Source organism: Nicotiana tabacum, chromosome 20, assembly GCF_000715075.1.
Source record: "Nicotiana tabacum cultivar K326 chromosome 20, ASM71507v2, whole genome shotgun sequence".
NCBI classification, from domain to species: Eukaryota; Viridiplantae; Streptophyta; class Magnoliopsida; order Solanales; family Solanaceae; genus Nicotiana; species Nicotiana tabacum.
Window position 1 is genome coordinate 133,646,763 of NC_134099.1, and position 14,239 is coordinate 133,661,001.

Here is a 14,239-nt window from a genome sequence, read left to right on the forward strand (position 1 = left end):
CTCACCCCAACCTTGGAAGAGATAGCAGGTTATATGGGAAGTACTGAAGGGATGAGGCATAAGTATCTGATCGCTCCAAGAGCCGTTAACTCTCACAAGTTCATGGATTTGCTAAAGATAAGCAAGGGAGTCCCGTTTTCCGAGTTGGAGGATGGTTTTGCTACTCTACATTTTATATACCAGAGGTACGGGCATGTAGGAGGATTCAACGATCCAGCAAGCGGGGTTTGTAGAAAAGGAAACCGAACAAAATGGGATGAGCATAGGCGTTTCGCCTTCATGGTAAATTTTTTAGGCCTTGTGGTATTTCCCCAAAAAGACGAGAATATCGATTTGCGGGTGCCCGAACTCGTCAAGGTCCTGATTACCAATGCCAAGAGCATTCTTGCGCCTATGATAGTGTTTGAGGTATACCGAGCTCTCACAGCTTGTAAAACTGGGGCAGATTTCTTCAAGGGATGCAATTTGCTATTACAGATGTGGATGATCGAGCACCTGTGCCATTGCCCTCAGTATATGAGTTATGGATCCACAAAGAAAAGTTGTATTGAAGAGCTTGACATAAAATTTCAGGGTTTAAGCTGCCAGAGGGGTTTGAAGATTGGGTATCATGCCTTCGCGCCATTACTGCGGGACAAATAGAATGGACTTTGGGTTGGCTTCCTATTGAAGAAATTGTGTATATTCCCGCCACTGGTCCTTACTTCCTCCTGATGGGTCTGCGAGGTATTCAGCCTTACGCTCCTTACCGAGCGATGAGACAGTTGGGAAGGTGTTAGGTGATGCACCCAGATGAAGATCTTAGTGTGCACGCGGTCGAGGTTAGTTCTGACGGTCAATTTCATGAAGAAACAACTCATTCTATTTGGAACGAATGCCAGTATTTGACAGTGAACACTCGAGTGCGTGATTTATCTAGAGGTGAAGTCTCACCCACCTATCTTGCCTGGTATAGAAAGAAGAACACTGCAAGGGCCGAACCAAAAAGACCAGCCAAAAAGCCTCACATTCAGGAGTTCGTTGAGGCGTCGCAAGAACAATGAGCTTGGTTGGCTAAGGAGAATGAGTACAGGACCACAATAGGAAGATTGGAAGCTTCAATTCGAGAGTAGCTTGCAAGTTGCGGTGGATGAAGGAGAAAAGAAAAAGCTAGCCAAAGAAAATGAGGCCATTCGAGCTCAAATTCAGAAAATGAAAGTAGCGGCAGAAACTCCAGCCCGAAGTGATAAATATGAAAAACTCATAGCTAACTTGAGGCAGAAAGTGAATGACTATAGTTTTGATTTGAACAAGGCAAAAAATGAACTAGCCAAGGATCAAAAGCAATTGGCTAAAAATGCAGATGAACGAGTACGCCTGGTTAAGCAGTTGAAAGAAAAGTACGACGATGAGGTCGCAGGGTTAAAGAAAAAGGTCATCGCCACGGAAGACAAAATGATCAAACAGGCAAAAGACTTCAAAGTTTAAAGGGAACATTGTTATACAACATTGGCGCAATTAAAAATAGATTTGCAACAACTTCAGGAGCAGAACCATGTGGCCGATCATACTTTGGAAGCCAGGGTCCAGCATATTGGGCGTTTGTTACAAGAAAAAGGCATCATAAGAGAGAGAATTAGAAACATTGCTGACTACATCGTTATGAAGTGCCAGATCTGTGAGGATATAACTCGCACTACCTTCTTTGCAGTAGTGATGACATTTGTTAAATAGATAATGAATGATTTGGACCTACTTCAAAGGGATCTTGCACATAGGCCCGCGGCGAGACCGAATGATGTCCCGCGGGCACCAGGAGCATTGATGTATTCATGATTTTTTTACTTGAGTTTGTATTTCCTTTTCTGTTCAAGTCTGTTGGTCATGTTGAGTTTGTATTTTCTTTCTGTTTTAGAGTCTGTATTTCTTTTGTTGGAGTATGATAACTTATTTTCGGAGTCTGTATTTTGTCTTTGCATCAGAGTCTGTTAGTCTTTTGGAATTTGTTAATGTTGAGTCTTTTTGTTTTTATAAAAACTGAAAATCCCAAAAATGTTTTATTTCACACTTAGCTCCCAGAACTACGCTCGGTCTGATTCATGCAGGGTCATGATACGTAGGCAATCTCCATAGGATTCGACCATAACCAAAAGAGGAAAAGAGGGAAAAACAAAAGAGAGAAAGAAAAAGAAAGGAAAAATAAGAAAAATAAGAAAAATAAGAGAAAAGAAACGATGGAAAAACAAGAGGGAAGGGAGAGGATAAAGAAAGAAAAAAGAAAGACAAAGAAAAGCAAAGAAAGAGAAAAAGAAAGAAAGTTGCAAAATGTCCAAGCTGGGATGACGCAAGCAGCCAAACAAATGCATGATAGAAACGGTTAACTGCTTAGGTGCATTCATTCCCCAAATGTGCGGTTATCAATTTGTTAAAGACCTAACCGCTAACAATGTTGTTGTTGATGCATTGAGTATAGGCAGGTGGTTAGTTGGTTGACATTCTAGCAACTCACTCATACAACACCCGATCGAAAGACAGACTAAATATGGCCAACCAGGAATCGAAAACAAGTATTGTCGACCCATCGAAAGAAGTGGAAGAATTGGACGTTAATGCAATGAGAGAAGAAATGTATAAGCTAAAGCAACAGATGGCTGAAATGTACCAAGCCTGGGCGAAGGGGCATCCACCACTAGTCTATGCCGCTAACCTTGCTTATATCCCACAATTGGCTCAACCTCAGGAACCCCCCACTGTGAACTCGTCTCCAGCCTTTCCCCTCTACCAACAATGCCACAGTACCACTTCCCATACATCACAGGCTCCTCCACCCAAACAAGTCCCATACCCTCTCTACCAGTCACGCCCGTTTTTGTGGCACCTCCACCTGCTATCTTACACCGATCTTCCAGTGAACCTCTGTTCCAGACTCATGACAACGAGTATTATCCTCCTGAACCCACCTTCAAAGTTCCAGAACCATATTATTACACCCAGAAACTGAGAAGCCACCCAAAAATCCTGAGCATGAGGAGATGATCAGAAAGGTCAAAAGCATAGAATAATCATTCCGAGACATAAGGGGGTTAGGGGGTCAAGTAAGTGTGGCCTATAAAGATTTATGTATGTTCCCAGATGTTCAGTTACCAGCCGGGTTCAAAATGCCCAAGTTTTATTTGTACGACGGGCATGGTGACCCAATAGCACACTTAAGAGGATTTTGTAGCAAAATGAGAGGAGCAGGTGGAAGAGATGAATTAATGATGGCATATTTCAGCCAAAGTTTAAGTGGATCAGCCTTAGAATGGTATACCAGACAAGATCACAACAGGTGGTACACATGGGACGATTTGGCCCAAGCCTTTGCCTGCCATTTTCAGTACAACCTCGAAATTATCCCAGACCGTGTATCGTTGACAAAGCTTGAGAAGAAGCCCGGTGAGAGCTTCAGGGAATATGGATTCCGTTGGAGAGATCAAGCAACGAGGGTTGACCCTCCGATGAAAGAAAGCGAGATGGTTGATTATTTCTTGCAGGCTTTGGAACCCACTTATTTCGGTCACTTGTTGTCAGCAGTAGGTAAGTCCTTTAATGAAGTCGTAAAAATGGGAGGCATGGTTGAAGAGGGACTCAAGTCCAACAAGATCATGAGTTATTCAGCGATCAAAGCGACCACTCAGGCCATTCAAAACGGTACTGGGGGTGTGCTCGGGAAGAAGAAGAAGAAGAAGAAGGAGGATGTTGCGGCAATTGAGTCAGGAGCTTGGGTTGGATCCAGGAACCTTCCCCGTTACTACAACCAGCCGCGACCCTATCCCCAAACTTACCCCCACACTCCATATAACCCACCACAACACTATTACCCACTGCCAGATCCCAATTTTTCTGTCCATCACGCACAAACCTATACCCAACCTCTCGCTCACTCACAATGGCATGCGCCAGCTCCACAAAATCCGTACCAAGCTCCACAAAATAACTATCCACCCCAAAAGCCTACAAAATCCTCCTGGAACGGGTTTTCGACCCAACCAAGCCTTTAATAATGAGAGGTTGTAGAAGCAAAAGACTTTCACTACATTGGGAGAATCATATGCTAGTCTATTCCATAGACTGAGAAAGTTGGGTATGTTGAATCCGATCGAGGATAAATTGCCGAATCCCCCTCCCAGAAATCTTGACCGCTCGGTGAGTTGTGAGTATTGTTCAGGGGCACCGGGACATGATACAGAGAAATGCTGGGAATTAAAAACAGCCATTCAAGAACTCATTGACACCAATCGGATTGAGGTCCAAGCTCCGGAGGCGCCCAATATCAATAGAAATCCCTTGCTAGCCCATCATGAAACAAATATGATTGAGATAGTACATAAGGGAGGGGAGCCTAATAAGCCTTCGCAAACCATCATGATGATTCGGGCTAGTGAAACCAGGCCATTTGAAAAGTCAACAAGTGAGAAGTCTGTGATCAAGTTGAACAGGGAAAATAATGAACCATCTGTGGAGGTCAAGAAGAGGTCCTCAAGTGACGTTGCAGGAAAACATGAAAGAGAAAAAGTGGTTGTGCCAGAAGTGACGAACAAGCCTGTGGTAATTGTGAAGGGCGCCCCCATAGATCCTGTCATTATCAAACCGGTAACTCAATTACCAATAGTCAACAGCAAGGCAGTCCCATAGAATTATGAACGAGTGACCGTGACTTACAAAGGGAAAGAGGTTGAAGAATAAGTGTGTGAAACTCATGGTTTGACTCGATCGGGGAGATGCTTTGCCCCCGAAGAGTTGAGAAAAGCTAAGACCTCAAAAAATAATCCAGTGTTGGTGAAGAAAGCGATGACTGAGGAAGAAGTAGAAGAATTTCTGAGAAAGATGAAAGTGCAACATTATGGAGCAGTTAAGGAAGACACCAGCTCAGATCTCGCTCTTGTCATTATTGATCCATTCAGACGAACACTGTCGTGCTTTGATGAAGATCTTGAATGAAGCCCACGTTCCTGACAAAATCTCAGTAAACCACTTGGAAAAGATAGCTAACAAGATATTTGAGGTAAACAGAGTCACTTTTTCTGATGATGAGTTGCCCGTGGAGGGTACCGAGCACAATAGAGCCCTCTATCTGACGGTGAAATGCGAAGATTCCGTGGTTACTCGGGTACTGGTTGAAAATGGGTCTAGCGCGAACATTTGTCTTCTCTCCACATTGAACAAGCTAAAAGTGGAGGATGAAAGAATTCACAAGAACAATATTTACGTTCGGGGATTCGACGGTGGAGGGAAAGATTCAGTCGGGGACATAGTGCTTGAGCTTACAATAGGGCCAGTTGAATTTACTATGGAATTCCAGGTGCTCAATGTGGCTTTTTCCTATAATCTGCTGTTGGGACGACCTTGGATTCATGCTGCCAAAGCGGTCTCGTCTACTCTGCATCAAATTGTCAAGTTTGAATGGGATTGACAGGAAATTGTCGTACACGGCGAGGATAATTTGTGTGTGCCCAATGATGCCATTGTTCCGCTCATAGAGGTTGAAGACGACAAGGGGCCATGGGTTTATTAGGTTTTCGACACAGTATCAGTAGAGAAAATTCCATAAGGAAAGTGCGTTCCAACTCCAAAGGTAGCTACTGCATCAGTCATGGTAGCCGTTGAAATGTTGAAAAATGGTTTTGTACCGGGCAAGGGTTTGGGTGCATCTTTGCAAGGTATTGTGCAGCTAGTTTCTCTTCCAAAGAATCTGGATACTTTTGGTCTGGGGTTCAAGCCTACAGTTGTAGATGTGAGACGATCCCGCAAAATGAAACAGAAAGCATGGGCATTGCCAAGGCTAATCCCGCGCCTGTCTAGATCATTCGTCAGGCCGGGTATCAGAAAGCAATTGTTGTCAAAGGTTCCTGGATCATTGATTGGTGATGATGAAGACTTGGAAAAGGGGTTCGAAAGGTTATTCGCCGAGGTTAACATGGTTGAGGCTGGGGAAGGGTCCAGCAGGGCAGATGTGCAATTCGTAGGACCACATGCAAAAGTCAACAACTGAGAAGCTACTTCTCTTCCTACCTGGAGGGAGTCTTGGTAGTGGGTTTTGATTTTCTTTTAGTTGTTTGGATTATTCCAGGGTCTGTAATTCAGATATTATGTTCCGTCCAGTTGGATGTGTTAAAACCCTGTTATCTTTAAATTCAATGAAATGCAATTATTCCTTTCCCTTTATTTCTTCTAATTTTATTTTTGTTTTCTTCTTTTGTATAGTTCTTTTTATGCTGATATCAATGACATGACATGCATGAGGAATCTTCGACCCAATTTTAAAAGCCATCTAACTCTGAAATAATAATACAAGAAAATGAGTGTGATAACGAGTTGGAATTTGATGATGATGAGGCCTATGAAGAAATTAGTAAGGAACTAAGTCATTTTGAGGAAAAGCCCAAACCTAATTTGAACGATACAGAAGCAGTTAATCTAGGGGACCAAGATAATGTCCGTGAAACTAAAATAAGTGTCCATCTGGAACATTAACTCAGGGAGGAGATAATTAAAGCACTGTTCGAATACAAAGATGTTTTTGCATGGTCCTATGATGACATGCCGAGTTTAAGCACTGATTTAGTGGTTCACAAGTTGCCCACTGACCCGGCATTCCCTCCTGTCAAACAGAAGCTGAGAAAGTTCAAAATTGATATGAGTGTAAAGATCAAAGAAGAGGTCACCAAGCAGTTCGATGTCAAAGTCATTCGGGTCACCCGGTATCCCACCTGGTTAGCCAATGTTGTGCATGTACCGAAGAAGGATGGCAATACCAGGGTGTGTGTTGACTATCGGGATCTCAACAAGGCGAGTCCAAAAGACAATTTCCCATTGCCAAACATCCATATCTTGATTGATAATTGTGCCAAACATGAGATTGGTTCTTTTATGGATTATTACACGGGTTATCATCAGATCTTAATGGACGAGGAAGATGCAGAAAATATGGCATTCATCATGCCGTGGGGAACGTACTGTTATCGAGTGATGCCATTTGGCTTGAAGAATGTTGGGGAAACCTACATGAGGGCAATGACAACAATATTCCATGATATGATACACCAGGAAATCAAGTTGTACGTGGATGATATGATCATTAAGTCTAGAAAGAAGTCTGACCATGTCAGGGATCTGAGGAAGTTCTTCCAAAGGCTTCGCAGGTACAATCTCAAGCTTAATCCTGTAAAGTTTGCTTTTGGGGTGCCGTCTGGAAAGTTGTTGGGGTTCGTAGTCAGCCGCCGAGGCATTGAACTGGATCCATCAAAAGTTAAGGCCATCCAGGAATTGCCACCTCCGAGGAACAAGACCGAGGTCATGAGTCTGTTGGGAAGATTGAATTACATCAGCCGGTTTATTGCTCAGCTCACGACAACCTGTGAGCCAATCTTCAAACTGTTAATGAAAGATGCTGCGGTCAAATGGACAGATGAATGTTAGGAAACCTATGATAAGATAAATAGGTACTTGTCAAGTCCACCCGTGTTGGTCCTGCCAGAACCAGGGAGACCTTTGATTCTATATTTGATGGTTTTGGACAATTCATTCGGCTATGTATTGGGTCAACATGACATCACTGGCAGGAAGGAGCAAGCCATATATTATCTCAGCAAGAAGTTCACATCTTACGAGGTTAAGTACACTCAGCTTGAGAGGACGTGTTGCGCCTTAACTTGGGTAGGCTAGAAGTTGAAACATTATTTGTCCTCTTATACAACTTACCTTATTTCTCGCTTGGATCCGTTGAAGTATATCTTCTAGAAGCCTATGCCCACGGGAAGGCTCGCAAAGTGGTAAATCTTGCTCATAGAATTTGGCATTGTCTACATGACTCGGACCGCGATGAAAGCACAAGCATTGGCCGACCACTTGGATGAGAATCCTGTGGATGAAGAATACGAACCTTTGAAGACTTACTTCCCTGATGAAGAGGTAATGCACATTGAGGAGTTGTAACAGATTGAAAGGCCAGGATGGAAACTTTTCTTTGATGGGGCTGCTAACATGAAAGGCATTGGGACAGGAGCGGTACTTGTCTCTGAAACAGGGTATCATTACCCTGTTACGGCTCAGCTTCAGTTCTACTGTACTAACAACATGGCGAAATACGAGGCATGCATTTTAGGTTTGAGGATAGTTGTGGATATGGGTGTCCAGGAAGTCTTGGTCTTGGGGGACTCGGACCTGTTGGTACACCAGATTCAGGGAGAATTGGAAACACGGGATTTAAAACTCATACCATACCGGCAATGCTTGCATGATATTTGCCAACGGTTTTAGTAAATAGGATTCAGTCATATCCCAAGGATCCATAATGAAGTTGCCGATGCTTTGGCTACTCTGGCGTCAATGTCACATCATCCAGATAAGGCTTATGTGGACCTTTTGTAGATTCAGGTCCGTGATCAGCATGCTTACTGTAATATGGTGGAAGAAGAACTTGATGGGAAGCCATGGTTCCATTATATCAAAGAATAAATCAGGATAGGGGTATATCCGGTACAGGCCACAGGTGATCAGAAAAGAACAATTCGACGATTGGCAAGTGGATTTTTCTTCAATGGAGGGGTGTTATACAAAAGAACTCCAGATCTTGGATTGCTAAGATGCATAGATGCCAGACAGGCCACAACTATCATGACTGAGGTACACTCCGGAGTTTGTGGACCGCATATGAGTGGGTACGTTCTGGCAAAGAAGATTCTCCAAGCAGGTTATTACTGGCTCACTATGGAGCGAGATTGCATCAGTTTTGTGCGCAAGTGTCATTAATGCCAGGTGCATGGAGATTTGATTCATTCTCCACCATCTGAATTGCATACAATGTTGGCACCATGGCCCTTTGTTGCTTAGGGCGTAGATGTCATTGGGCCAATCGAGCCAGCAGCATCAAATAGACATAGATTTATTCTGGTAGCCATTGATTATTTCACCAAGTGGGTTGAAGCAAAAACTTTCAAATCTGTGACCAAGAAAGCAGTCGTCGATTTTGTGCATTCAAATATCATCTGTCGGTTTGGGATTCTGAAGGTAATCATCACAGACAATGGAGCTAATCTCAACAGTCATCTGATGACAAAGACATGTCAGCAATTTAAGATTATACATTGCAATTCCACCTCATATCGCCCTAAGGCGAATGGAGCAGTCGAGGCAGCCAACAAGAATATAAAGAAGATACTTCAAAAAATGGTGGAAGGTTCTAGGCAGTGGCATGAAAAGCTGCCGTTTGCATTGTTGGGTTATCGCACTACTGTCCGTACTTTAGTAGGGGCCACTCCTTATTTGTTGGTGTATTGCACGGAGGTAGTAATACCAGCAGAAATTGAAATCCCATCCATTCGGATTGTCGCTGAGGCAGAAATTGATGACGCCGAATGGGTCAGAACCCGTTTAGAGCAATTAAGTCTGATTGATGAAATGAGATTGGCAGCAGTGTGTCACGGACAATTGTACCAACAGAGAATGGCGAGAGCATATAACAAGAAGGTACGTCCACGAAAGTTCGAAGTGAGTCAGTTAGTGTTGAGACGTATCTTGCCTCATCAGGCTGAAGAAAAAGGAAAGTTTGCCCCAAACTGGCAGGGGCCATTTGTCGTAACTAGAGTGTTGTCCAATGGCGCATTATATTTGACAGATGTAGAAGGGAAATGTGTAGAAATGGCTATCAATTCCGATACAGTCAAGAGATACTATGTATGATTTCTTTGTTTGATTGTACTTGTTTGTATTTGGCATATTTTGAAGATTGAAATGACGAAGGCGTTTTGTTCTCCTATCTAAACACTTTATCCCTCGTCACCCCTTTTGAGCCTTATTTATTTTCTTTCTTACCCCTCTTTCGGAATCAGTAGTGAATATCAGAAACACAAGCGTGAAAGATAAGAAAAGGGAGAAAAGAAAAAGAGAAAGAACGGAAAGAGAAAGAAAAAAATGAAAAAAAGAAGAAAAAGAAAGAGGAAAAAAGAAAAGAAGAAGAAAAACAATAAAAAGAAAAAAAGAGAAAATCAAAAGAGAAAAAAAAAGAAGAAGAAAGAGAAAAGAAAAAATCACAACAATAAAGTAATTTTTATGACATGAACTACGTTCGACCTGATTCCTTTTAAGGATACGTAGGCAGCCTCACGGTTAGGTCTCATCAAACAAAAATCCAAAAGTCGCCAAGCAAGAAACTGGGGCAGAAGTTGTGGTTGTTGTGAGAAACCTGATTCTGAAAGTTGTAATTCTAACCCATTTGAATTGTTTTGAGCCTTTTATACCTTTTCTTTCCAACCCTGTCCAAAAGCCCACATTACGGTCCAAAGAAAGACCTTCTGATCGGTCTTTGAGAAATGCCAAGTCGAGCAGGTAAAGGTAATTCATGTCAGAGGCAACACTCTGGTTCAAGCATGAAAAATAAAAATGAGAGAGTCTTATTGGTGAAAACCTTCACAGGCACCGTAAGGTGACGGGAGTTGAGAGAAATAAAATGAGAGAGTCTTATTGGTGAAAACCTTCACAGGCACCGTAAGGCGACAGGAGTTGAGAGAAATTAAAATGAGAGAGTTTTATCGGTGAAAACCCTTACGGGCACCTTGAGGCAAAAGTGAGTTGAAAAGTCAACAAGTGAGAAAGGTCTGTTGGTGGAAAACTGTTTCAAGGCACCACAGGATGAACAAGATCAAGGTTTGGGTAAAGTAATCAGGTCATGGAAATTCTGAGGCAACAAAGTACGGCAACTGAAAGTTGATTGGTTGGACAGATTGGACCGATTAATCCGAAATGCATGTCATGATCATTGGTACCAGCTGTTCCACTCGGATAAGTTTCTTTTTCTTTTTCCCCTTGTAGCAGTCATCTAGTTTTGGATTCTTTTTATCCTTAACCCGCAAAGTCATTGCATTTCATTTTCTTTTGGGTTTATTTGTCTAAGATTTTTTAATGTCAATCTTGTTCAAAGCAAGTGAAAAAGAATTTCAAAGCTCACTACCAACTCCCAAAGATGCAAAACATGGTTTGGTCAGCGTACCAAAGACAACATGATGTAAGGTGGGATACAGGGGATCACCAGAGGTTTCATCGGTGGAATGGTTTGGTAATGTCATGGGAGATGCAAAGGTTCAGATAAAGGGGTTAGAGGCAAAACAAAAGCATGGGTATAGAACACTCGGTTCGTCAAAGGTCATGGGGGTTTTGAAAGTCAGTCAGAAAATCAAAGCGGTTCAGGGCCAGTTTGGGGAAGCTAGTCAAAGCAAAATAATGCAGTGGAAAGATCTTTAGCAAGAATGCCATCAGTTAACAACCATTTTAAACTGACAAAATTTTCTTTGATTAAAACAGGGGCAGAAAAATTTGTTTGTTTTGGAGAAATTATCCGTAGGGGAAAGAGCAAGCACCAAAACAGGTTTGACCGTAAACCTTCAGGACCCTCCTGGAAAATATGGCTTAGTTAAAATTCAAAACAATCATGAATAACATAATTTAGTATAAATATATCCCAAAGGGATATAAGTTGGTTTCAATGTTTGCATGTTCAAGATAGGATTCAATTAGGAGTCTTTAGGACCTTCCTGGATAATAGGATATAGTTTAAAACCCTCTTAGATAACAGGACTTAGCGGAAGTAATACCTTTAAAATATATAGCTTAGATTTAAAATTGTCGTTTAGTTATGAGTTGTCAAGACCCCCCTGGATAATGGGACCTAGCTTTCAAATTTTTAGTAATATTTGGTAGAATGATTTAGTTAACACTCACCCATGTGCCCAGCTACCAAACTGGGGCAGAAATTTTCTTTGTTTGTTATCTATTTTGTTGAAGTCAGGATCCTGCCTGGAGAGCAAGGAATACATTTCAAGTTGAAGTCAGTAGCCTGCCTGGAGAGTAGGGAATACATTTCAAGTTGAAGTCTGGAGCCCGCCTGGAGAGCAGGGAATACATTTCAAGTTGAAGTCAGGAGCCCGCCTGGAGAGCAGTGAATACATTTTAAGTTGAAGTCAGGAACCCGCTTGGAGAGCAGGGAATACATTTCAAGTTGAAGTCAGGAGCCCGCTTAGAGAGCAGGGAATACATTTCATGTTCAGCAATCAGGAGCCCGCCTGGAAAGCAGGGAATACATTTCAAGTCAGCAGCCAGGAGCCCGCTTGGAAAACAAGGGAGTACAATTCAAGTTTTAGCTTTCATGTTCCTATTGATAGTTGGTAATGTGACTCGTTTCACACTTACATTGTGCCCATATACCCAAACTGGGGCAAAATATTTTCTTTGTTTTATCTATCTTGTTAAAGTCAGAAGCCCGCCTGGATAGCATGGGAATACATTCAAGTTTTGAAGTCAGGAGTCCGCCTAGATAGCATGTGAATACATTCAAGTTTTGAAGTCAGGAGCCCTCCTGGAGAGCAAGGGAATACATTTCAAGTTAGCAGTCAGGAGCCCGCCTGGAGAGCATGGGAATACATATCAAAGTTCAGCAGTCAGGCGTCCACCTAGAGAAAGGGAAAACATATCAGTTTACAATTCAAGTCTGCAACAAATGGATTTCACCGAAAGAATACAAGACAACAAGGCAACAAGAAATACAAGATCAAGTTTGATGATATAGATAGGACTTTTGTAATTCATAGATCATAGCTTAGTATAGATTCTTTTTATTTTGACATGGTGTAATAAGGGGGTTCATAAGCAGTAGCAGCAGCAATAACAATAGTGAAATCACAGCATCATGGTAGTCCCAACTACCAAACATTCCTAAACTACACTGACCTGATTCCTTTTTAGCCAAGGATATGTAGGCAACCTCAGAAGCAGGGTGCGGTCAACTCTTTCAAAAATGTTTCCCACATAGTATTCAAACGGGCAAAAAGTCGCTCGTATCCGCTCACTTATCTTTGCACGAAAACTCTTCGTGTTTTCGAGCAAAGAGGGGCAGCTGTGAGCACAGGATTTTTGCCCTATATGAATTACTCCCATAAATTCAAAACAAAATAATTTCTTTCAGTATTTACAATTTTGTAGATTTTTATGGCATTTTGTGTTAATTGTTCACATTTTGTCTGTGCATTTTAATTCATAAAAACTACAAAAATATCTTGCATTTTTGCATTTAGGATTTAACTTTGCATTTTAGGATTAATTAACAACTTAGTTGTTTTATGAAAATGAAAAATTACAAAAATAGTGTAATTTGCACTTTTAATTTTAACCATTATTTTTAAGTAGTTTTCCTTGTAATTTGTTTCTAAATTGAGTTAATTATTATTTAGGGTTAATTAATGACTTTATTGAGTTAATTAGTTTCTAAGAATTATTTTAGGATTTGTATTAATTCTGGAAAAGAGAAAAAGAAAAAGGGAATTAAAAGAAATAAGAAAGAAAGAAGAAGAGATTCAGCTTGGGCCAGCTCTTAACCAATCTACCCAGGCCCAAGCTCTTTTAGCCAATCCACCACCTGATCCAAGCCCAAATGCCGCCACGCCCGGTCCGTTTCCCCTATTAATCGAAACGACCCCGTTTGGCTTAGAATCAATCCCAAGCGTCGAGGTTTGTAAGATCTGACAGTTGGGAAGCTAGGACTCCTATGTATAAAATTGTCCGAATGCGCCCCCCACCCCCCTCTCATCGTCTCCACACCCTCAGAGAACACCCCGCTGTCTCCGTCGTGCGCCGCCTGCAGGAATTCGCCTCCGCCGGCGGCGATGCTCCAATCAACCCTATTTTCACACCATTAGTTCCCCTCTTTCTCCTCTTTCCAAATCTCCAAACCCCCCTCCCTCGAATCCCAGCCGAACTTCTCGAATCTAGAATCGAAGGGAATGACCAAAACCCTAATTTGTCCAATCTGTCCCAAAATTACACCCTAGGATCCCCTTCATCTCCTCACCCCAAATCCCTAACCAGTTTCCTTCAAATCTTCGTCAAGCTCTTCGAATTTTAGATCAAAAAATGTAGCCCTAATCTTTTTCTCCCCTTCTGATTTATGATGTTTTCAACGCTCGATTCGAGCCCAAAAATCATGCCAGTCATTTGTTCTCAGTAAGAACAATTGATTAGTGTCATCTTTGGGTTCATTTTAAAGCTCACCAGATTCCGGCCAAGTCGTCAATGTCCATTTAAGTTCGTCGCATTTATCGTTTGCCTAAGGTTAGACCAGTATTTTATTTCTCTTATTCTTTGCTTAGTTTTGGTTCTGGTTTTCTTTATTTCATGTGTTTGAATCTGTGTGAATCCATTAGGTCTAATTGCAATATGTTTTAGAGATTATACG

The 14,239-nt window shown here is 41.9% G+C and overlaps 1 pseudogene; it reads right to left on the minus strand.

The window, feature by feature from the left end:
• The window catches only part of LOC142174545 (isoleucine N-monooxygenase 1-like), a 44,121-nt pseudogene that overhangs the window by 14,894 nt on the left and 14,988 nt on the right, over nucleotides 1-14,239 (minus strand).